This window comes from Neophocaena asiaeorientalis, unplaced genomic scaffold, assembly GCF_003031525.2.
Source record: "Neophocaena asiaeorientalis asiaeorientalis breed wild unplaced genomic scaffold, Neophocaena_asiaeorientalis_V1.1 scaffold681, whole genome shotgun sequence".
Lineage (NCBI taxonomy): Eukaryota > Metazoa > Chordata > Mammalia > Artiodactyla > Phocoenidae > Neophocaena > Neophocaena asiaeorientalis.
Window position 1 is genome coordinate 1,107,334 of NW_020172271.1, and position 24,983 is coordinate 1,132,316.

Here is a 24,983-nt window from a genome sequence, read left to right on the forward strand (position 1 = left end):
TTTGATAGTGGCACTAATCTTAGGGATGTGGTGTTGCTTTTGTTTACTATATTGGGAGGTAGAAGTAGTTCTAAAAGCTTCCACTTGGCCTTTCCTACCATAATTAGCCCTTACTCCATGAATTAAGAAACCAATGTGGGGATTCTGCCAGTTGCTGAGGGTGCCTCTGACAACTTTACGTTAGAGAACTGGGAAAATAACTAGAGGGTAGTTGTGGGAACTCACCGGGCCCACTGAGAGATAAACCAGAGGCAGAACTCTACTGATCGCTTGAAAACCATAAGCCCATATTCTGACTATGGAACCACAGGGACACTTTGGGTCTTCAGGAATTAGTATCAGTCAGAGCCAGTGTCCAGTTTTCCCTAAGACATGTATTTCCCCTTTCCCAATATACAGTTATCCAGGAAAATGGCTGCAGTTCCTATTAGAGAAGGCTAGGAAGAAAATTTACAGTAAAAAAAATTTGATTGTGTAACAGGTTCCTTTTTCAAAGGGACCTGGATTCCCCTTCATGCAAGGGGTTTTGGGTTTATGAACTTGTTTCAGTCTGGGAATTGGTTGAAGGGCTAAGATTCTCTATTGTGGTCATTCATGTCAGAATTCTGTTCACCAGATCCAAAGCTTTCCCACTTGCTCAAATGAAGTAGACTAGTAGGCTGCCCACCAATTTCAGTTCTAGGAACACTATGCCAAGGATCTCTGAGGGTCAGACGGTTCTGATTATTACTTTGGTTCTGCTGTCCATTACATCAACCACATTATCTTTGACAATTAGGTGCTACCAACTGGCCCTTGCCACCCTGGGGATCCCATCATGCCCACCGAATTCAGGGAACCCAGTTTAGTAACAACCTGGCCTACAGAGAAGAGCCACCAGAGTTCTTTTTAATTTATTTTATTTTTGGCTGCATTGGGTCTATAGTATGCTAAGAAAACTTCGTTCAGTCTAGGCCGTGTTTAGGTCCAGATCTCAGTTAAGTAACCAAACAAACTGTAAGAGCCATTTGCAGCATCTTGAGCTAACATATTAAATCAGAATCTCTACTTAGGGAGCCCGTATCAATAAGTTTGGCCCGGTTCAAATTTATATTTCTTTCACCCTGATCCCATACTCTTGGGATTTATTCCTACACGTATTTCCTGGGTTGATATAAATTGGTAAATCCACCCAAGAGGTTCTGGGTCTGTGAACTTTCTCCAGTTTGGGAATTGGTTGATATAAATTGGTAAAATAATGTAATTCTTTAGTATGTATCTCACTTCTTCAGGTTATTCTCTCTACCTCATCCTCTGGGACATAATGTAACTTTTTTAAAAAATTTATTTAATTGTATATATTTTTTTGGCTGCGTTGGGTCTTCGTTGCTACACACAGGCTTTTCTCTAGTTGTGGCGAGCAGGGGATATTCTTCATTGTGGTGCATGGGCTTCTCTTTGCTGTGGCTTCTCTTGTTGCGGAGCACCAGCTCTAGGCGCGCGGGCTTCAGTAGTTGTGGCTCAGGGGCTCTAGAGCTCAGGCTCAGTAGTTGTGCGTATGGGCTTAGTTGCTCCACGGCATGTGAGATCTTCCTGGGCCAAGGATCGAACCTGTGACCCTGCACTGGCAGGTGGATTCTTAACCCCTGCGCCACTGGGGAAGCCCAACATGCCGTAACTTAAATCTTATAGGTCTACAAGCAGTGAGAATTAATGAGGATGGGTCTTAGGTGGACCTGCAGTCCTTGCAAAGAGAAGACCATCCTGAGTTCCTCAAGCAAGAGGAGTCTGTCACAAATTCTTAATGGAACGATATCGAAAAAATAAATTAAAATATTGAAGTATAATTGAACTTTGCATTTCAAGTGTTATCAGTTCTTTCCAGGTTTGATTTCGTTACATTAAAACAGATGGCATTTGTCTCTTTTTGAAAGAGAGGTTGGATATAAATTGGGTTTCATAGACTCTGTTCATCATTCACTCTATTTTGAAATCCACGTATTTGCGACAGCGGTTGCTCAGGTAGAGATCACTGCTGGTAGTTTTGACTACTATTAGTCTTAGATTTTCTGTCACCTTGATTAAAGGAGAGTTGTGACTCACCTTTTCAAGGAGATGTACGTGTAATAGGATACTGTACTTTCTGTGGGTACTCACCATGGATAAAAATCCGTGATAATATGTTTAAACTGTTTGACCTGTGAAAAGAATTTGCATCCTTGTATCCAGAATGAAGTTATGCTTATAGGAGTGCTCAGACACAGTATAGCAAACATGCTGTGGGTACTCATTATACATCAAACATTGTGCTGAGTGCTGGGGTACAAATATGAAAAAAATACAGCCTTAGGCAAAATTTTAGGAGCACACAATCTAGTTGCAAACTCAGCTAGCTTGTTCAGATTTGAAACAGAATTTAGCTCTGCTTTACTAATGATTACAGAAAATAAATTTGAAAAGAATCGAGATAATTCTGGAAACAACATACTAGCACCTCTTTCAAAAGAAAAAAAATACTTCAAACTGCTACACAATTAAGACACATTCATTATAAAAAATACAAACAATAAAAAAGAAGAAAATAAAAATCATCTGTAAGCCCGCTGTCTTCCGGAATTTTCTCTGGGCACATGCATGCACATAACACAAACAGACATTTTCCACAAAAGTAAGTCTGATATTTAATGTTTTCCAGAGACCTAGACAACATCAGGAGAATATCTAGAATTTTTTAAGAACAGGGGAAAGAATTCTGTAATTGCCTTTTGAACTGTCCCCTGGTAATCCTGCTAATTTTACTTATATAGCTATTTTGAGGTTAATTCTTAGTGAGTGCTAAAATTGTTTATGTGGAATTTGGTATGTTTGTCACAGCATTTTGCCTGGTGATTTGAAAGAGAGGTGGAATCTGAAAACCAAGGGAAAAGGAAAAGTAAAGTGACCTTAAAACAATCTTGAATTTATGCTAAGAAGCAGCAGAGGCAAAGAAGCCGTTCATAAAAACTTGGTTAAAAATTAAAAAGTGGTCAGGTTTGCCTGAGGCTGAGGGGATTCCCTGGGTATGGGACTTAGTGCTAAAATCAGGACGGTCCAGGGCAAATTGGGATGACTGGTCATCCTAGACAGAGCCTGGAGTGTAACAGAGTCTGTGCTGTACACACTTATTACAGTCTAAAATCTGAAAAGTTCTGGCTTCTGAAACCCATTTGTCCCTAAGGATTTGGGATGAGGGACTGTGGATCTAGGTGTGTATAGACTATCTCCAGAAGAAGACACAAGCAGTGAGTCAAAACCACGCTCCCCCCCGCACACACACACAAGGAAGTAAACAAGCTGGAGGGCAGGGGTAGAAGGGAGAGTTCTCACTGCACATCCTTTTGCATCTTTTGGCTGTGAATCATGAGTCTGAATTTCCTATGTACAAAATAAATATAGTAAATTATTGAAAAAAAAAGTGGTCAGTATCTGCTATAATTAAGCTTTCTGGTTATTTATCAAATCAGTGGTTTCTAGTATGGCTTGCTCATTTACTCTCTTTGGCTGTGTCTATAATATTCTTTCTATACATATCGCTTCACCCTCTAGGAACAGCAAGGAATAGTGTAGGCAGACCAAGCTCTTTGGAAACATGCTACGTTAAGAGTTTCTAGAGTGCGGATGTAGGACCAGAATGGTTCAGCCTGAGGAGGGGACCCTCCCTGTGAAGGTAATGGGAATTAACCAGAGGAAAATGACATTTATAACTTACTATGTGCCAGTCACTGTTCTAAGTGCAGCGTGTCTGACAAGTTAGGAAACATAGGATAAGTTGATTTTTAAATTGTACGCTATTTAGCTTTTCAAATAGTATGTTCAATGTTTTAAAATTCCAAGACATCTTTTCAATGAAATATCTCTAACTTTGAAGCAATGGATACATTTGCTAATGTAAAAAAAAGTTTATTTCATATGTATATGTTATCGAGCCCAAGCTTGCTCTGCTCGCCACATGACAGACCAATAAGTCAGGAGACGAGTTGCTGGGGCAAGGAATAACGACTTTAATCGGAAAGCCAGCAGACCAAGAAGACGGCAGACTAGTGCCTCAAAAATACCATCTTCCCTCAGTCTGAATTCAGGCTCCTTTTATACAGAGGAAGGGGAAGGGGAGGGGCCATTGGGATGCCAACCAATGGCTGAGAGAGACCGCTAAGGATCACTCGCTAACAGCCACGCCTATTACATATATATACTGTATATATAATTTTCCCTATATTTCTAGAATTTTTAGACACTCTTTAGTGTATTTATTGTACTTTTTATAGATTAAAATTGAACCTGTTGCTTTAAACTGGGGTTGTCCAAAAGTTGAAGAAAAGATATTGATGATGTTATTTGAAAAGCTTATATAATGTTTAAAAACAGATTTATCCTATGTTTCTAGATTTTTCAAATACTTTGTACCTTATAATTGTTAATTCATTTAATCCTTTCAATGATGACATGAAGTAGGTGTTATTATCCTTATTTCACAAATGAAGAAATTGAGGCAAAGAGAAGTTGCCTAACTTGCCCAATGTTATAGACGCAGACACAGCCAAGAAGCTGTAGAGTCTGGGTTTAAACCCGCCTAGACTACCTCTAGATCCGTGCTCATAACCACTGAACCTTACTGCCTCTTACAGAAAAAGTTCTGTAGAAGTAGTGACTTGGCACTGACTGAGTCCATATAGGATTCCTGATTCTGAGGAAGGGAAAGGAGGCTGATATTAAATATGTAATACTTCCAGGTTTTGCTGAAGTCTTCATATAGCTCACTCATAATTACAAATACATTGCTAATGAAAAATGGTAAAGAAATGATATTCTAATATTTGCATCAACCTCCTCCTCAGCCTCCGTTTCGAATTACTGCCATTTCCTGCAAGAGTTTTAAACAATATGTTCTAACTTCACCAGGTAAGAAGGAAATGCACTGCTCAGGAAGAGTCCTGCCGAACAGAAAAACTTCCAGACAAGTCTAAACAGCACATTAGCCTCTCTGGAAAATAGGTGAATTTTCTTTGTCCCACAGTTTCTTAAATTTTTAAAAAAATTTGAATGCCTTTAGCTTGGGCTTACCCTCTCCAATCAGCCACAGTCTGCACCACTCCTAATTATATATTCAGCCAGCTTCAAAAATTGTATTACCTCTCTAGCCCTAGGAGAGAGAGACAGAGACAGAGAAACAGAGAATCTGTACTGCTAGAGTAACACAGCCAACGAGTAGCCAACAAAGAATGATTCAAAGAATTAGGGGCACGTTGGTAATGGGGATAGAACTAGCTAGAGCTAAGGTTTGCAAGACAGGAACATGTTGTAGGGGAATCTAAAAACTCTAACGTATTGTAGGGATGATAAAAAGAAGATCCTAATGAACATGTGAATTGGCAAAAGATCCTGGGAGATTTTGGAGTTCTTTTTGAAGCAGACAGACTGTAAACCAGCAAATGAATGGAGAAGTTTCAGGTTCTTTTGTGTTCACTCAAGAAGTCAAAAGCACTGAGGTCTGTTAGAATTCAGTGCAAACTTCCAGTTGTACTCAACTTCCACTGACAGTGTCATCCTTCTAGATCACCGAGAGTGAAGGAGAGACAACATAGAACTCAGAACTCAGTGAGGCAGCACAGAGGAGCTTCGGGGCAAAGGGGAAGAGGTGAGACTGTGTGTGCCTTTGGAGGAAGGAAGAGCCAGAGAAATAGGGAGACCTTGAAAACCAGAACAGATGGTATTGCAAAGGAGCAATACCCTCAAGGCCTAATGATTTGGGAGTTGGGACTGAGGGGACTGAGGCTGTGGACTGCAGACAAGGCGATAGGGACATTTCCTATCAGGAGCAGCCTTACTCTCATATAGGGGTAGAGCACTGTTCATTTTTGTGTCAGTTGAGAGGTTCTCTTCCCCTACTTCTCACTCTTACCAGCTTGCCTGAAATTCCCACTGCTCTCTAATCCAATCATAATCTCATCTTATTTTAGATTAAGGTGTTGAATCGCTTATTAAATGCAAATATTCCTGGGAAGGACACGCAGTCCGATATCTGCACTTCATACCATAGATGTCATACATTAAACAAACAAAGAAACAAGCAATATATATATATTTGGCTCCACTGTGTGGCTTGTGGGATCTTAGTTCCCCAACCAGGGACTGAACCAGGGCCCTTGGCAGCGAGAGCACGGAGTCCTAACCACTGGACCGCCAGGGGATGCCCTGATGTCATACAGTCTTGAAAACATTTATTCTGTATACCTTCCATTCAACCATCCAGAAATCAGAGAATGACTGCACTCAGATAGAATCTCTGGAGTTTGAAATTTGGTCACGCTGACCTGGGGGAGAAACTGTTTCAGACGCTTATGTGAGTAGAACTAAATCCCTGTCCATTATTTTTCCAAGCCCAGCGTCCATTCCCCCTGCTGGTACAGCATTCTAGATTTCCTCTGGGAAATTACCCTCCCCTCCCTCTCAGGCTAAGTGTCTAAGGGGGACGTCTACTCTTGGGCCCTGGAGTTGGAGCATATGACCCTGTTCTAGCCAACATGAACACAGGGGTGGGTGTGATTCAAGTTAGTCCAATCAGAATGAATTTGATGGAGGAGAGGAACATTACTGAAGGAGCTTTCCTCTCTCTTTTGGTGGAATCCCTAGCATTCCAGGTGAACTGCTGCCACCAAGGGCCACCACACAGATTATAGGTAACACTGAGGGGAGGCAGAGCTGAGAGATGGGGTGAAACTAAGTCCAGATAACATTGTTTGAGTCCCAAGATCTAATAGTGCCTGAAATTAGCCCTATTCTTAGACTTTTCAATGAGGTAAGTCAATAAATTAGTTTTGCTTAAGTCAGATCGAAATGGATTTCCAATCAGTTTGCAACTGAAAAAGAGTTGCTATAGAATGAATATCTGTGGCCTGCCCCCATTCATATGTTGAAACATAATGCCCATTGTGATGGTATTATGAGGTGGGATCTTTGTGAGGTGATTAGGTCACCGACCTCATCGGGAACCACCCAGAGAGCTAAGCTTCTTGCTTCAGCCCTGTGAGGACACAGGGAGAAAATGGCCATCTAGGAACCAGGAAGCAGATTCTCACCAGACACCAAATCTCCTGGGTGCTTTGATCTTGCTTTCCCCTGTGAGAAAGAAATTTCTGTTGTTTGTAAGCTACCCAGTCTGTGGTATTTTGTTACAGCAGCCAAATGGGCAAAGACAAGTACTGAGTGGCCCAGCATTCCACCCTGTTATGTGCTGTGGATATTAAAAACGTTCACCTTTTCTTAGGAATCCATCCCATATGCAAGATCCCTCAAGACGGGGACTTCCCTGGTGGGCCAGTGGTTGAGACTCCAGGCTCCCAAGGCAGGGGGGCCGTGTTCAATCCCTGGTTGGGGAACTAGACCCCACATGCCACAACTAAAGATCCTGAGTGCCGCAAGTAAGACCCAGTGCATCCAAATACGTAAATAAATAAATAACTGTTTTTTAAAAATCGCCATGATGTAGCCAGATCTAGGATGCCTGACTTTATAGCTTAGCCATTGACTTCTTTAACTCCGGCAATTGCCTGATGACCTTCTTTCAGCAGCTCCAGCAGAGAGAAGCACAGCGGGGCTCCTTAAAAGGTAGATTCCAAAGGCTGATTATGCCAACAGCTAACCACAGTTAACTGCTGTAACCAGAGTTGGCCTGGGCAGTCCAGAGGCAGATGACTCACCCCTGTACTGAGGGCAGCTTTCCTGCAGTGCTAGACCCCAGAAAGAACCCACCACCAGTTCCTTACTGAGGTGGGAAATAACCCCGAGAAGCTTGGCTCTCTAAGTTTGGGACAACCAAGAAATGAGTCAGCTTTCTGTAGAAAACCCTCCTTCCCACAGTCTGTGATTCACAATCTCTACCAGGCCCCCACTCCCACCCCTACACCAGTAAGGGCTATGCATTTCTTTCAAGAGCACGATAATACCTTATATTTGAAAAGCCCTGAAGTGCTGTACCTCTTTCAAAGTACTTGTGCATTCATTATCTCATTAGGATACCAGATTTGCCATTTTTTCCTTTAGATTCTTTTTTTTTTTTTTTAACTCAAATCCAGTGGAGAAATTCTGTATGTGGCTTTCAGTGAGCCTTGAGAGGAGAAAATCAGAATTTAATCCAAGAGCAAAGCTTTCCTAGAGCCGCAAATATAATCCTTTTCTCTCATGCCAAAAATAACAAGAGGGCAGAGGCTAGATGCTAGAGGAAAGAACACCAAGTGGGAGTTGAAACCTGGGTTCGAGTTCCCAATCTGCCACTAAGGAGCTGTGTGACTTATGCCCCTTAATCTCTCTGGGCTTCAGTTTCTTCCTTTGTAAAATGGTGGCATTGAGCCTTTCTGGGGAGGTTGGCCTTGATATTTCCTGAAGGCTCTGAGCGTATATAGCTCTTGGGGAATAGAAGAGCCTAAAGGGACTAATTTATAAGCAAGTTGGCACATTTTAATAAGGCCATCTTGTCTTCTGGGATGTGCAGAAGAAAGCCCCTATCCAAGGTGCTAGGACTCATAGCACAGTATGACATGGAGCTGACAGGGCTGAGTCCCCAGAGACCCCCAAGGCCTCCCTCACAGCAGCCTCTGATGGTGGTGGTTGGTTGGCGGTGGTTAGTTGGTTAAATGAAGGGTGAGCACCTGACTACCACTCACAAAGTACTGGCCTCTTGATTGATCAGGAAACCCCATGGCCTGTGGAGCCACAGATGTCAGTATGATTTTTAGAACAGAAAGGAAGTGGAGCCCTGGTATTTTCCTAGAGACATGGCCTGTGTAGGGCTTGGCCGGCCAGGGTGGTAGGCCCTACTTAGCAAACAGAGACCAGCCCAAGAATTTTTCTTGCTGAGTTCAACCTTCTCTTTACAACCCTTTCCTCTAGCAAACACTGCTCCGCCCAGTGGGGAGGTGAATGGACCCCTCACCCCCGTGGGCCCTGCGGTCTGGCTCTGCTCTCTAATATACCCTGGCTCATCCTTCCTTTTCCAATGACGGCTTTGAGAGACTGGGATGTCAGTGATTTATCTACCCCGTGCCTGAATTATGCGTCCTTTGAGAGCAAGGACGGCAGTACATCAGAGTGCCTCCTCCATTACTCGGCGCGGCTTTGGCTCTAAGCCTGCCTGCAGCCTGTCCCCCACCCCCAGCAAAAAGACAAAACGAGACAAACAGCTACCACCACCACGAACAACAGCGAAACCCCTAACCATCCCACTCTGTATCTCGTCCTCAGGAAAATTTTCTTTGTTCCCAAACTAATTTTCAAGCTAAAGTGCTGATAGATGCTAAGGCTTATTACTTACCCACTCCCTGTCACTGCTCCAAATATGTATTTGCATTTTAACAGGGGCATTGGATCCAATTTGTCAGAAACAATCCCATTAAAGGAACAACTTGTTTCAGGGTCCAGCATCAGACCTACGATGGGAGATATTTTTGTCCTTGAGGAAGGGCGTTTTCAGTCCTTCCAGTTACCAAAAGGAGGCTGGGTACTGTGAGGTCAGAGCTGTTGGAGGGCAGCCTAGTCCGTCAGGACTTGCCCTGAGCCAGCAGTGTCATCCCATACATAATCAGACCTGCAATTTTAATACCCAGAACAAAATCTGCCACATTGCCTTTGCCAGCCTCCCTGCATTTCATAATGTTATTTTGTTGTTTCTGGGATCTTCCGTCTTTCTCCTTAAATCCTGGCCCAGCCTCAGATGCCCCTGGCTCTGTATGGGCTGTACTTCCTGATGCTGGGATGTGAAGTCTTGGCATCCTCTGAGAACTCCTCAGATTCCTCTGCCCTGTGCCCCTGCACACACCAATCCTATGCTCTTTATAGACTCTCCTGCTCCCCTAATCCCAGGACATCATGGCCTGGGCTTAAAACGGGACCAGAGAAAGGGACCATGATCCCATTAAGTAAAACCAAATTTGTATTAATCCCAGGAGACCAGCTGAGTTGCCAGAGCTTCCAGTTCTGCATTACAAAGGGACAACTTTCTATCCCAGTTGTTTGCGGACTCTGAGTTTTGGTTCCAGGCCAGTACTCTGCCACTCACCTCTGTCCCACCCCACTCCCCATAACAAGGTTGAGAATATCCCTGTGAACACGAGCTGGCCAGTTCCCTCAACTTGGAAGTCAGCTTGATTCTTTGAGGGGAAGGGTTAGAAGGGTCAGACCCAGCTCGGGGACATCCTTAAGTGATCAGATGCTCTGAGTTTTGCTGGCCTGTTTTGGTGTTAATATACAAACATAGGCAAACTATGAAGGAGTTTGCACTGATGTATAAAATATGGTGGCTAAGCTGAAGTAATAATGCAAATAAGCAAATATAAGGAAGGTTAAAATGTCTCTTAGGTTTAGAATTCTAAAATAACACAGAGTCCCATGGGAAAACCAATACCAGCCTATCCACTGTCCTTTCCCACTTCCACAGCCTGGGGGGTGAGTCTTGGAGCCAAGGAGCCAGCTCTCTTCCAGTTCCTGATTCATCCGGCCTGAATCTGCATGGCCCATGCCTAAACTCGCTGGTTAGAAATGTGGTCACTTCAGTTATCTCCTGTCCATTCATCTTGCCCTCTCTTCTTCCTGATGTTGATTTAGTGGACGACACAGTGAAAGCCATGGTGAGCCCTCTGGGAGAAGCACCACAGATCTTTGTTAGGTCACAATGTAGAGATTAGTGATTAGCCTCATTAATGATTAGTGATGAAGAAACTCATGGGGCCCATGTAAAAGGAGATATTACTGAAAAGAAAGGAGAAAGAGGGAAGGCTAGGGATGAGGCTGAAGGAAATCTACTAACCAGTGAAGTGCAATCATCACCTGAGAAAGGTCATTCCTCAGCTGTGTCTGTGGTTGAAGTAGATTCTTGCACCTGGGTGGATCCAAGCAGACCTTGCCCAGCAATAAAACTGGAGCAGCCTGGGCTTCCCTGGTGGTGCAGTGGTTGAGAGTCCGCCTGCCGATGCAAGGGACACGGGTTTATGCCCCAGTCCGGGAAGATCCCACATGCCGCGGAGTGACTGGGCCCGTGAGCCATGGCCGCTGAGCCTGCGCGTCCGCAACGGGAGAGACCAAGGCAGTAAGTGGCCCGCGTACCAAAAAAACTGAAGCAGCCAAACCAACTTTCTTCCTAACCCCACTTATTTTATAGAAAGGAGCTTTATCATCATCTCTAGGCTTCCAAAACCTCACCACTCTTTCCCAGCTTATTATCCCAGAACCAGCCTTGGGCTAACATGGGCTATGGAAAAGATTCTTCTCTCAGTTCTTTGACTCACACACTTGCCAGCAACAGTCTATGACTGTCAGCACCAAAAGGGCAGAGTGACTCTGGGTCAGCTTTGCTTCATGCAAAAATAAAATATAGAAATCCAGATTTTTTCCTCAAATGATTAATTTGGGAGGTGATTATGTATTTGTTATTATTTATTTACAAAAGCAAATAAATGCTTTGAAGTGTTTCTTCAAAGAAACACTCTGAAGTGTTTCTTCAGCTTTTCTATGGTTCTGGGTTTTTTGGTTGTTGTTTTTCTTTTATTTTATTGAAGTATAGTTGATTTACAATGTTGTGTTCATTTCTTCTGTACAGCAACGTGACTCAGTTATACATATGTATATTCTTTTTCATATTCTCTTCCATTATGATTTATCACAGGATATTGAATACAGTTCCCTGTGTGGCTCTGTTTTTTTTTTTTTAAGATTATCATTGGTATAAAATTATATAATCACTTTACAAAAAACTTGGGAAAAAACTGAAAAAAGGAAACAATCCTACATGACCCTCCATCCTCTTAATGCATCTATCACATGCTAGCATTTAGAGATTTTCTTTCTTATCTTTTCTCCTATACACATTTTCCCTTCTAAACATTAAAAGGATTGTTTTGTTTTAAATTTGAAAAAAAAGTACTTCAGGTACATGATAAAAAATGTAAAGTGAAAAGTAACAATCTCTCTCCTCCAGCTTTATCCCCAGTGAGCACTGTCAACTCATATATCTTTTCAGAAAATAGCTTTTTATATAGGGTGCGTGGCTGGGTTGGCATGTGCTGGGCGGGGCTAGGGGTAAGCAGTAGATTTGCTCCTATTTGGAGTATGGACACCTGAACCATGTGAGCAGCCCCTCCTAGTGTCAGAATTATAACGTGTAAAATTTGGGAGCTGCAAGGGATGGTGTTTCTGGACATGTAGCTAAAATAAGAGACAAAAAGAACTGTAGAGAGAGCCCGGGTGCTATTGGGAATTCTGGATGTAGCTCTTTCTGAGGTTGATCCATAACCCTGGCCTTCCTATGATTTAATTGTTTGACCTTTCTCAAAGTTCATGACCAATAAATTTCGTGTCTGCTAAAATTTATTTGAATTGGGTAGATGTCATGTGTCAACAAATTAGCAATTCATCATAAGCATTTTCCTTTCTCTGTACAATCTTCATGTCCATAACTTTTCTTCCAGTTTTATTGAGATATAATTGACATACAGCACTGTATAAGTTTAAGGTGTACAACAGAATGATTTGACTTGCATACATGATGAAATGATTATCACAATAGGTTTAGTGAGCATCCATCATCTCATATAAATACAAAATTAAAGAGATAAGAAAAAACATATTTTTCTTGTGATGAGAACTCTTAGGATTTACACTCTTAACAATTTTCATATATAACATTATAATTAACATTAACAGCAGTGTTAATTATTTTATCATATCATGCATTACATCCCTAGTACTTATTTATTTTATAACTGAGAGCTTGTACCTTTTGACTGCCTTCATCCAATTCCCCCCTCCCCTTCCACTCCCCACCTCTGGTAACTACAGATCTGATCTCTTTTCTATGAGTTTGTTTATTTGCTTGTTTGTTTGTCTTTGAAGTATAATTGACCTACGACACAATGTTAGTTACTGTTACACAACATAGTGGTTCCATATTTCTATACATTTCAAAAAGATCATCATGATAAGTCTAGTTACAATGTCACCATACAAAGATATTACATAGTTATTGACTATATTCTCCACACTGTATATTTCATGCCCATAACTCATTTATTTTGCACCTGAGATTTGTATCTCTTAATCTTCCTCACCTATTTATTTTCTCCCCCCACCTCCCTCCTCTCTGGCAACCACGTTTTGTTTTCTGTATCTATAACCCTGTTTCTCTTTTATTATGTTTGTTCATTCATCTTTCTCTGACTTATTTCACTTAATATAATACCCTCTAGGTCCATCCATGATGTCGCAAATGGCAAGATTTCATTCTTTTTATGGCTGAGTAATATTCCAGTGTGTATATGTACGTACGTATATATATGTGTGTGTATACACACTCACATATACACATCTTCTTTATCCATTCATGTATGGATGGGCACTTAGGTTGCTTTCATATCTTGGCTATTGTAAATAATGCTGCAATGAACACGGGTGCATATATCTTTCCGAACTAGTGTTTTCATTTTCTTTGGGTAAATACTCAGAAGTGCAATCGGCGGATCACATGGTAGCTCTATTTTTGATTTTTTGAGGAATCTCCATACTGTTTTCTGTAGTGGTTGCACCAATTTACATTCCCACCAACAGTACACAAGTGTTTCTTTTTCTCTACATCCTTGCCTTGTTATTTGTTGTCCTTTTGATAATAGCAGTTCTGACAGGTGTAAGGTGATATCTCGTGGTTTTGATTTGCACTAATCATTCCCTAATTAGTGATGCTGAGTGTCTTTTCACATGCCTGTTGGCCATCTGTAAGTTTTCTTTGGAAAAATGTCCATTCAGATCCTCTGCCGATTTTTTAATCAGGTGGTTTATTTTTTTTGATGAGTTCTTTGTATATTTTGGATATTAACCCCTTACTGGGTATATTGTTTGCAAATATCTTCTCCCATTCAGTAGGTGGCCTTTTCGTTGTGTTGATAGTTTCCTTCATTGTGCAAAACTTTTTACTTTGATGTATTCTGTTTATTTATTTTTGCTTTTGTTTCCCTTGCCTGAGTAGACATATCCAAAAAAATATTAATTAAGTTCATGTCCATAATTTTTAAGGATAAACAATAGCAACAAGCAACAAAAAGAAAAAATAGATAAATTGTACATTATCAAAATTTAAAACTTTTGTGCTTCAAAGGACATCATCAAGAAAGTGAAAAGATAATGCACAGAATGGGAGAGAAATTTTTTGCAAACCCCAGACGTGATAAGGGACTTGTACCTTAGAATATATTTTAAAATCTCACAATTGAATAATAAAAAGACAGAAAAACCCAAGTTAAAAATGGGCAAAAGATTTGAATAGGCATTTCTCCAAAGGAGGCATACAAATGGCCAATAAGCACACGAAAAGATGCTCAACAGAGAAATGCAAATCAAAACCACAACAAGATACTACTTCACACTCACTAGGATGGCTGTATCAAAAAAACAAATAAGGGCTTCCCTGGTGGCGCAGTGGTTGAGAGTCCGCCTGCCGATGCAGGGGAAACGGGTTCGTGCCCCGGTCCGGGAGGATCCCACGTGCCGCGGAGCGGCTGCGTCCGTGAGCCATAGCCGCTGAGCCTGCGCGTCCGGAGCCTGTGCTCCGCAACGGGAGAGGCCACAACAGTGAGAGGCCCGCGTACCGCAAAAAACAAACAAAAAAACAAACAAATAATAACAAGTGTTAGTGAGGATGTCGAGAAATTGGAACCCTCATATACTGCTGGTGGGAATGTAAAATGGTACAGGTTGCTTTGGAAAATAGTGTGGCAGTTCCCCAAAAGGTTGAACATGGAGTTACCACATGACCCCGCAATTCCACTCCTCAGTATATACCCAAGAGAAATGAGAGCATGTCCACACAAACATTTGCACATGAATGTTTAGCAGCACTATTCATAATAACTAAAAGATAGAAACAACTCAAATGTCCATCAGCTGATGAATGGATAAACAAAATATGATATATCCATACAGTGAAATATTATTCAGCAATAAAAAGAAATGAAGTACTGAAACACTACAAATTGGATGAACCTTGAATACTTTATTCAAGTATTCAAGTGAAAGAAGCAAGACACAAAGGATCACATATTGTGTGATTCCATTTGTATGAAATGCCTAGAATAGGCAAATCAATGGAGACAGTAGATTTGCCTAGGGATGAGAGATTGAAGGGAAATGGGGGGTGATGAAACTGTTCTAAAACTGCACTGATGGTTGTGAAACTCTGTGAATATACTAAAAACCATTGACCTGGACACTTTAAATGGGTGAATTGTATGGTATGAGAATTATGATAAAACTGTTATTTAAAAAAATACCCCTATTGAGTGGATGTGTCAGTGGGATTATTTAGATAGTTGTCAGGTACAAACTGTTCCTCTATTATTTATAGTACTCTGTGTTTCATATCATTTAACAAATATTTACTGAGCCTCAGATGTGTTGGGAATATAAAAAAGCAGAAGAGCATCTCATGCCCCAGCCAAGGAGGCAGCACCCCTGCACAGAAGGTAAGTAACTGGGCAAAGCAGAACATAATAAATGCTACTGGATTCAGAGGCAGGCTTGCTGTCACAGGCTTTGCACCCTAAGGAAGGCTTCACTGAGAATGGAAAACACTGAATCTTGAAGATAAATGGCAAGAAACAAAATATAACAGTTATCATTTGTCGAGCGCTTACCCTGGGGGCACTGTTCTACATATAACACATAGAGGGTGGAACTTTCAGAATGGCAGGGCAAGGAGTTAGGTGGATCCTCTCCCCAGCAAAACAACAACTTAACTGGTAAAAACTGTAAGACAAAACACGTGCTATCATTTAAAAATCACTTGAAATTGTTCCAAGAGCATAGAGCAAACAGAAAAATATTATACAAGAAACCCACATTTTAGGAAGAATGATGAGAGTCTATGGCCTTTGAGCCATGACCCATTATTCCCTTAGCCTGCCTCTCCCAGCCCCTAGTTACAGAAGCTCTCCCAGGGAGCTCTGCTCTTAACAAGAAGATTCATCCCAGCTCCCAGTCTGTGGCTACAGTTTCACCCTGGGAGAAGCAGACTGTCAGAACTTCCATGCCCCTAGTCCTCTGTTGTGGAAACTCTATTATAGGCATGGCAGGCTGAGAATACTGGGGCCCCATCACTCCATCCCTCCCCCAAGCCAGTTTATAGAGTGGGGTTCTAAACCAGGAGGAACAGGCAGAGAAGATCAGTAGCTTCCATCCCCCACCCCACCCCCTCACAGAGCAGGATGTTACTCCAGGAAAAATGGGGCCCCACCCCCAGCTCTGATGCAGTGGCACACAGGTTCTGCCAAGGAGGAAAAGCAACTCATGAGGACAAAGAGCTTCAGAACTCCGCTTGAAACTGTATTGGAACAGAGCCTGGAGAAAACTCTGCCTAATGGTGTGGAAAACAACAGAGATCTTAATGTAGAGCAATTAAGAGGAGCTGGTTGCTCCATGATACGAGCAAAATGGCAGAGTGGCTAGAAAGTTAATAGAGAACCAGGGAAAGAGGAAGCCCGTAAGAGCCTTCCTGGAAGCCCATTCGACACTAGGGATCAAGCAGGCTGAGCACACATGCCTGGCTGCTCCCACTTAGGGGCAATCAGAGCACAGGATGGGGCAGACTTGAAAACTTCCCCAAGCCACATACCGGCTGTTAACATAGGGCCTGTTATCGCACAATGGGCTTAAACACAACCTCTGACCAAACACTGACTGAACAATAAGCTACTCTGACCAGGGGAAGCTCCTAGGAAATTAGTCTTAAAAGTAAAATCACACTCATCCCTGGCAGTTGGGATGACTGTGGGCATGCCTGAGGCTGTACCCTATCAGGAGTGATCAGAGAGGGAACATCTAAGCTTCCAGGTGCTGGACAAACATGGGGCAAAAAAGTAAACTCCCTGAATGTGACGGCAGCCTCCAAGCCAAACCCATATCCAATGATAAAGGGTAAAAATATAACTGGCCTTAAGGGGCCTTAAGTACAACCTGTAACCGATAAGTACCTGAGGCCAACCCTGGGCAACCCCAGCTAGCCAGGGTAAAAGATAAAAACAAGGGGAAACTGTCTGAGCAGGGACATCAGAGACTGCACACCACAGGGGAAATAGACTTGGCAAAGTTAGTTCAGCCAAGCCATTAAACAAATAAACAAATGAGGAAGCAAACAGTAGCTACAACCCTCTGGGATGGGAAATCAGCATCCATAGTTGCTACAATCTATTATCAAAAATGTCCACTTTTCAATAAAAAAGTATGAGACATACAAAGAAACAGAAAAGTGTGACCCACACACAGGAAAAAAAAAAAAAGCAGGAAATAGAAACCACCTTTGAGGGGTTCAGATGGCACACTTAGCAGACAAAGACTCCAAAGCACTGATTATAAATATGTTCAAAGAACTAAAGGAAACCATACCTAAAGATTTAAAGGATTTATGATGGCAATGTCTCATCAAATAGAGAATATCAGTAAGGAGATAGAAGCTACAAGAATCAAATGAAAATTCTGGAGTCAAAAAGTACAACAACCAAAATGAAAAATTTACTAGAGGGGCTCAACAGTAGATTTGATCTGTCAGGAGTAAGAATCAGTGAACTTGAAGGTAGATCAATAGAGATTATGCAGTCATAAGAACAAAGAGAAACAAGGATGAGTAAGAATGAACAGAGCCTTGGAGAAGTGTGAGACACCATTAAGTGCACCAGCATATGGGTAATGGTAGTACCGGAAGGAGAGGAGAAAGAGATAGAAAAAAATATTCAAAGAAATAATGGTTGAAAACTTCCCAGACTGGATGCAAAGCACTAGCTGACATATCCAAGGCATGGCCTGGTTTCTCTTTGTAGCTCACAGCCAAGCAAGAGGAAAGACATAAATTGAAAAAGAAAACATTTCCTAAATATGACACAAAAAGTGCAAGCAACAAGAGAAAAAAAAAGTAGATAAATTGGAATCATCAAAATTTAAAATATTTTTTAATTAAAACCTTTTGTGCTTTAAAGGATACCATCAAGAAAGTGAAAAGACAATCTGCAAAATGGGAGAGAATATTTGTAAATCATGTGTTTGGTAAGGGACTTGTATCTAGAATATCCTACAACTCAACAATAAAAAGAGAAATAACTCAATTAAAAATGGGCAAAGGATCTGAATAGACACTTCTCCCCAGAAGATACACAAATGGCCCGCAAGCACTAGTCATTAATAGTCATCAAAGAGTGAATTTTACGGTATTGAGTTATATATTGTTTAAAAAAGTAATGGAGGGCTTCCCTGGTGGCACAGTGGTTGAGAGTCCGCCTGCCGATGCAGGGGACACTGGTTCGTGCCCCGGTCCGGGAAGATCCCACATTCTGTGGAGTGGCTAGGCCCGTGAGCCATGGCTGCTGAGCCTGCGCGTCCGGAGCCTGTGCTCCGCAACAGTAGAGGCCACAACAGTGAGAGGCCCGCGTACCGCAAAAAAAGGAAAAGAAAAAAGTAATGGAATAAAATAATATGTATAGAATTGTATTGTTGGGGCCAAAACATGTAAAAATGTAACATGTTTGACAATAACAGCGTGAAGGAAGCTGGTGGGAGCAAAGCTGTATTGGAGTGAGGAAATGACACCAGATGGAAACTCAAATCCATAGGAAGAAATAAAGAGAAACAGGAATATCAGTTTGTTCTGATATCCTACTATATCATATATATAGTAGATATAGTAGAACAGAAGGTTAGTAGAACACACTCTGTAATATATACTTGCTCTCCTTCTCTAAGTCTCTTTAAAAGTAATAATTATAACAATGTATTATTGGGTTTATAACATACATAGATGTAACAATAATAAAACAAAAAAGAGAGAGAAGGGGATGTGGTTATTTAGGAATGAAGTCTCCATATTTCACTGGAGCTATTTAAAATATAAATCTCTAGGTCTGCTGAATCAGAATTCAGAGGACAGCCAGAGCTTTCTTGGTCTATACTGTGCCTTTGTGTGAATTCAAAGGCTCCTCTTCCTCTCATCAAATGCAGCTCCATGCCAGGGTCAATGGCTTAGCAAGCAGAACATGAACTGGCTCAGCCACCCACCCACCTTTCTACACCGAATGATCTGCACAACCGTATGAGGGAGGTGACCCCAGGCAGGACCCACATCTGTTATTTTAAGACTGTTCCTCTAATAATTCTAACGCATGAGCAGGGTTGACAACTGCTGGGTTAGGGAAGCATTCGAACGGAATCTGAAATATCAGGTAACAGGTAGAATATGAGATGTGATTGTTAGGGAGGATTTGGAGGGAGGACTCAGGTTTTTAATCCCAAAGACTGAGAGAATGTTAACAGACATAGAGAAGTTGGAAAGAAACACCTGATTTGGAAGGAATATGTTAATCGTGTAGAGTTCAAAGTCATGACAAGACATTAGGAATGTGCGGCTGATAGAAGAAAGATGGTCCCAGAATTGAAAGAGTGTCTATTTAGGGATCATCACATAGCATGACGGTAATGAAAACACATAGTGTTTATATAGAGCCTACACAGTGCTTTCCTTTGTGCTGGACAGTATATACAAATATAAGCAGCAGTGGGCATGAGGGTGCTGACACAGACAGTCACTGTCCCGTGAGGAGTTATTTATTCCTTATGTGTTTGGCCAGCAGTCTGGGAGGGGTCAGATGACAGCAGGGGTCAGGAAATGAGGTGGGACTGGGAGGGCGGTCATGCACTCGACTACAAAGCCTGCAAGTAGTGCTGGCCAGCAGCAGGTAGCTAAGAGTGGCTGCCAGCTGAGGTCTCAGGGCATGACCCTAGGATCTTAAAACAGGTAAGTGCGGATATCATCATGACCCGTGGATGATAAAAATGTCAGCGGCTTCCCAAGTTCCACGGTTATCTGGGGGTCTCATGTGTGATGAACCCCTTTTGCACCTCTCATCCCTAATAGAGCACATACGGAATTGACATTCACCAAAATCAGAAGTCTGGGTGTGTTGGTATCTGGACCCAGTGGACTGGCTCTGTGTGATAAGGTGACTCAATACCTAGAAACTTGTGTAGCTTGAACCATGGATAATTTCCTGCAGATAAATAATGAGGCATGAAGAAACGCAGGAGGGTATAAACAGGTTTGGACCTGGCAGGTTATTTGGGGAGAGGCACGCAGCAAGTCCCAATGGCAGTATCAATGACATCTGTCTCTACGGTTATGTGCACACAGTTATAATCATCCCCCTGGAACTCTGTGCTGTGGACAGGCCCCAGCCAGATTCTGGGCTTGGCCAGACTGGTGAGCAGGTGTAGGCAGTTAGCCAGCTTACCTTTCTGGGCCTTACCTTCAGGGCCACCATTTCTGTAAGGCCACCTCCTTCAGCATCCAAGCTGGTTTATAGCATCATTATGTTTAGTCCTTCCTGGAAATTTGCACACAGGTCAAATCCAGAGCTAGGAAGCAGATTCCATGAAAGACAGACTCACTAACCCCTTTGTTAGCTGCAGTGGTCGTCAGCCAGTGCCTGCTAGGGTATTTTTTTATTCCAAATCGTCCCATGAGGAATCCAGCAAAGTGGATTCCATACAGGGTCGTTCTGGCTGCACTCTGCCATTTCAGAGTTTCCCAGTAAGGCAGGAAAACAGAAATAATTCTGATGATCCTTGCCCAAAACACATGGGGCCTGGAGGGTCAAAAAAATTAGGCAGCTACAGCAGAATGCCACGAAACTGCAGGGTGTTTGGTGTAGTTGGGACGGTAAGGGGAAAACACCCTGGACACGGCCAGCACTGGGGAAGACTGGCAATGGCGCTTATGGGCTCAGAACTGTGGGCTCCACTGGCTGTGAAAGCTGGAATTCACCTCTGGAAGGAGAAACTTTCTTTATAATGCCGAGTTAGCCAAGAGGAGCAAATGCAGAGTGCCTGTAAGCTTTTCCTTCTCGCCTGACTGGGAATCTCAGAGTTTGCAAGTTAGTTACTGAGTAACTGATAGAGGCAGTTGATGTGACCCTAAGGCCTTTCATAGAATCAGCAGTTTAAAGAGCTGCAGGCAGACGAGTGAGTCCAAGGTCAAAAACTGGAGGAAACCAAACTCTGGGCTAAATTGCAGAGCTATGGGGCAGAGAGAAACCAGTCCAAGGAACGTGATGCAGGAGGCAGGTGAATGATGCAGGAGGCAGGTGAATGGAGCAGGAGAGAAGTGAATTTGTGCAGGATTTAAATCTGGCTTCGACTGTCTTGACGCAATGGGAACGGAGCCATCAAGGACCCGATCCGACTGGACGCGATGAGTTCTGTGCCTTTAGAATGACTATGAGCACGGAGCCTTGGAGCAGACCATGAGCTGTCATTCCATGAGTCTTCATCTTCTGCTTGTTACCCAGGAAGTATATTACTAATTATATAGCCTTTGCAAAATCTTCTGAGTGGCCTTCCTTCCTCTTCCCAATCCTCTGGGCAGAGTTTGGGGGTCTCTTGCTCAGCCCTTAAAACACACCTCTTTTTTGCATGTATCTCGCTCTACTGAGAGTATTTATTTGCATAGCTCTTTCCCCTCCTTAGACTGTGGCTTATTGAAGGTAGAGCCATTAGAAGTGCTTGACTTGGTGTTGGGAGCATAGAAAGTGCTAAATAAATATCTAGTGAATGAAGGACTCAACCCAAGACTGAGGGTACACAAGCAATAATCTGATCCTCCTGCCTGTCTTCAGTCTCATCTCTCATGGCATTGTTCCGTGCCTCCCGAGCTTGAGCGAATAGGTTGAACTTCTTTCTATCTGAAGTTCGCAGCCAAGAACGCATCCGCTGTGACCACATCTTCGTGCTTTCCCTGCTGCTGTCCCCTCACTCTGGAATCCTTTTCTTCCCTTTTTATGCTTTTGGACATGCGACTTCACCCTTACCTCTCCACCCTACGGACTGGAAGCTCCTTGAAGGCAGGACTTATTTGTACTCCCAGCAAAGCCTGACCCGGGACCTTGCACCCAGCAAAGGCTCAATCAGATTTTGCTCAGGGAAGGAATGAGTTACTTTGGCTTTGAATGAAGTGACCTTCTGGCCTCCATCAGCCAGCTTCTCATTCTGTCTTGGTTGATTGCCATTTATTTAAGAGGATTTTCTTTAGAGAGAGAAGATGAATAACTGTGCAATGTGAAAATTCAGTGTTAAGCAGGAGTTTGATCAAGAGTAGTTTGGGGCTTCCCTGGTGGCGCAGTGGTTGAGAGTCCGCCTGCCGATTCAGGGGACACGGGTTTGTGCCCCGGTCCGGGAAGATCCCACATGCCGCGGAGCAGCTGGGCCCGTGAGCCATGGCCGCTGAGCCTGCAGGTCCGGAGCCTGTGCTCCGCAACGGGAGAGGCCACAACAGTGAGAGGCCCGTGTACCGCAAAAAAAAAAAAAAAAAAAAAATTGTTGGATTGATCAAGAGTGGCCAGCTACTTCCTGTTCACTGTGACCATTTAGTTAATAGCATGAAGACATCTTGGACTTACTACAGGGGAGTTCTTGGCTCGCCCTTATTCCATGAGAGCCAAATGGGTGGGAGGAGGAGGGCAGTGTGGAGAGACATCTCTACCCCACTCTCTATTGCGCCCACTCCCTGTCCCAGCCCTGGGACAATGCAGGTCGACACAAAACCATAAAGTGGTTACGGTTTGGCTTTGTTTGTGCCCTACCTATATGCCTTGTTTCTCTCTTTGTCACCTTCTAACTTTTTCCCAGTTTACGGACTAAATGTCACTGCTCTGTTCCAGGGCTGAGGAAAGGAAATTTGATCAATCAGTAACCAGGACTGGAAAACTCAAACGCTAGCAGAGGCCAAGGGAAACAAGCTAGATCAGCTGGGCAAGAACCAGTGACCACGGCCTGATTAAAGGGGCAGCTGCTTCCCTGCTCAGGGACATGATTCCAGGGTTGCCTGATTTTGTGTTTTGCATAGTCACCCTTGTTATGAGCCTTGGCATCATCAGGAAAAATATTCCAAGACTGGGAAAAAGGCAAAAGAGATTATTGGGCATCCTTTCAGTGGACTGTGTCCTTTCAGTGAACTGCGTCCTTCCAGTGGACCACAGGGTGTGGTCTCTTGTGGACTCTTCAGGGATCATCTGATTCTCATAGGAGTTAGCACCGTTGATGGATCTCGGGATGGGAAGACTATCCTGTATTATCCAGGTGGGCCTAGTATAATCCCCAGGGTCCTTAAAAGTGAAAGAGGGAGACAGGAGAGTCAGAGTCAAAGAAGAAGATGTGACAATGTAATCAGAGAACCTGGGGTGCTGCAGAGTGAAAAAGACTCAACCAACCATTACTGCCTTGAAGATGAAGGAAGAGGACCAGAAGCCAAAGAGTTGGGGTAGCCTCCAGAAGGTGGGGAAAGCAGAGAAACGGATTCCCCTCTAGAGCCTCCAGAAAGAACATAGCTTTGCTGACACCTTGATTTTAGCCACGTGAAACCCATTTTGGACTTCTGCCCTCCAACTGTAAGATACTCCAACTAAACTGTAAGATAATTTGTGTTGTTTTAAGCTACCAAGTTTTTGGTAATTTGTTACAGCAGCAGCAGAAAATTAACACCAGGGTTGGTTTTGGTTTTTTGTTTGTTTGTTTGGTTGGTTGGTTTTACAACCTGTAGAGGTAGAAGTTAAATTGTAGAAAATTGAGAGAAATACAAATGCTTCCTGTCCATAGCTGTGCAAATGATTTCTGTTCATAGAGCTGTAAAAATATACTGTCTACTGTGTTAAATTCTCATTTGAATTTTAACATCCTAATGGTTTTTTTCATTCATCAATAAGTTGAATAAAGTCTTTGACATGTGTTAATTTTATATTTGCATAAGCCCATACTATTAAATTTTTAAAAAATCTATACTCCAGTATAATTCATATACATTCATATTATGTTCATATGCTGTACCTTGTGCCTTTGAATTTAAGCTCTAGTAATACTTTTTATTTTAGTAATACTTTTGAATCCACTGTGATATCCCTCACTAATCTGATTTCTATTTTTCAATTAGGCCAATAATCACCAATTTCAAAAAGGCATGTGTTAGCAAGGGCTGCGGTTGGGATCTCCATGGGAAGGGGTTACATTTACCAAGATTTTGACCAGGATGAGGTAACTCATTAGACTTGGGAAAGTGTCAAACAGTGTATTTTTTCATAGCTAAAGCCTTAAGGAGTATTTTCTACTGATGCAATAGATATGTGTTTTGATATTTCTTTTTGAGAGACATGCTAATATCTTCCATAGCCTCTACTGCTGAATGTACTTATCAACAGGGACCGGGAAGATCAAAAGCACTATATATAGGAATTCCTTGGTGGTCCAGTGGTTAGGACTCTGCGCTAATGCCCTGCAGGCCGCATGTCATGGCCAAAAAAAAAAAGAACGACGTGCAGAAGTAACCGGTCAACCTTGCAACGCGGGGTGGTGGGTGGACTGGAGGGCTGAGTGATGGCGTGTGAGGGATGGAAGCCTTCTCCACACAGCCTGCCACAGCTGTGCTCAAGGGAGACATAGCAACTGCCACTCCTGCTGTGGGGGGCAGAGACCAGCCCCATAGCTGGAGACTTGAGGCTCAGAGATGTTAAGTGGCTTTGCTCAGGGTCTTACAGAGAATGAATGGCTGACCACTGAACTCAGATCTTTCCCAGTCCAAAGCCCAGCTTTTTGGTCACACTCCGAATTTAAGCCCGGGGCTGTGCCATACAGAGCATGTAGTATAATGCCCTCAGTACGAGCAGTACTGCTCCAAGAAGTTTTGGGTTGTCACAATAGTTGGGGGACACTACTGCCATTTAGAGGGCACGGCCAGGCCCGCTAAGTTATCCTGCAATGAACGTGACAATCCCGCAAAATGAAGACGTGTCCTGCATCCTGTCCAACTTTTGAATGTATCAGTACTCACGCAGCTGAAAAACTGTCCCAAGGTATCTGAGTCTAAAGCCTAACTCCCTTTTGTATATAAACACAAAATATTTTTTACA

At 42.7% G+C, this 24,983-nt stretch overlaps 1 protein-coding gene across 1 annotated transcript in view; it reads left to right on the top strand.

Moving 5' to 3' along the window:
• The first annotated feature begins 21,089 nt into the window (after window positions 1–21,089).
• Window positions 21,090–24,983, top strand: part of TNPO3 (transportin 3) — a 109,050-nt gene continuing 105,156 nt past the window's right edge. The window contains exons 1-2 of the mRNA XM_024762744.1: window positions 21,090–21,380; window positions 22,746–23,492. The gene's annotated coding sequence lies outside the window, so the exon portion shown is untranslated. The remainder of the gene's footprint in view (window positions 21,381–22,745; window positions 23,493–24,983) is intronic.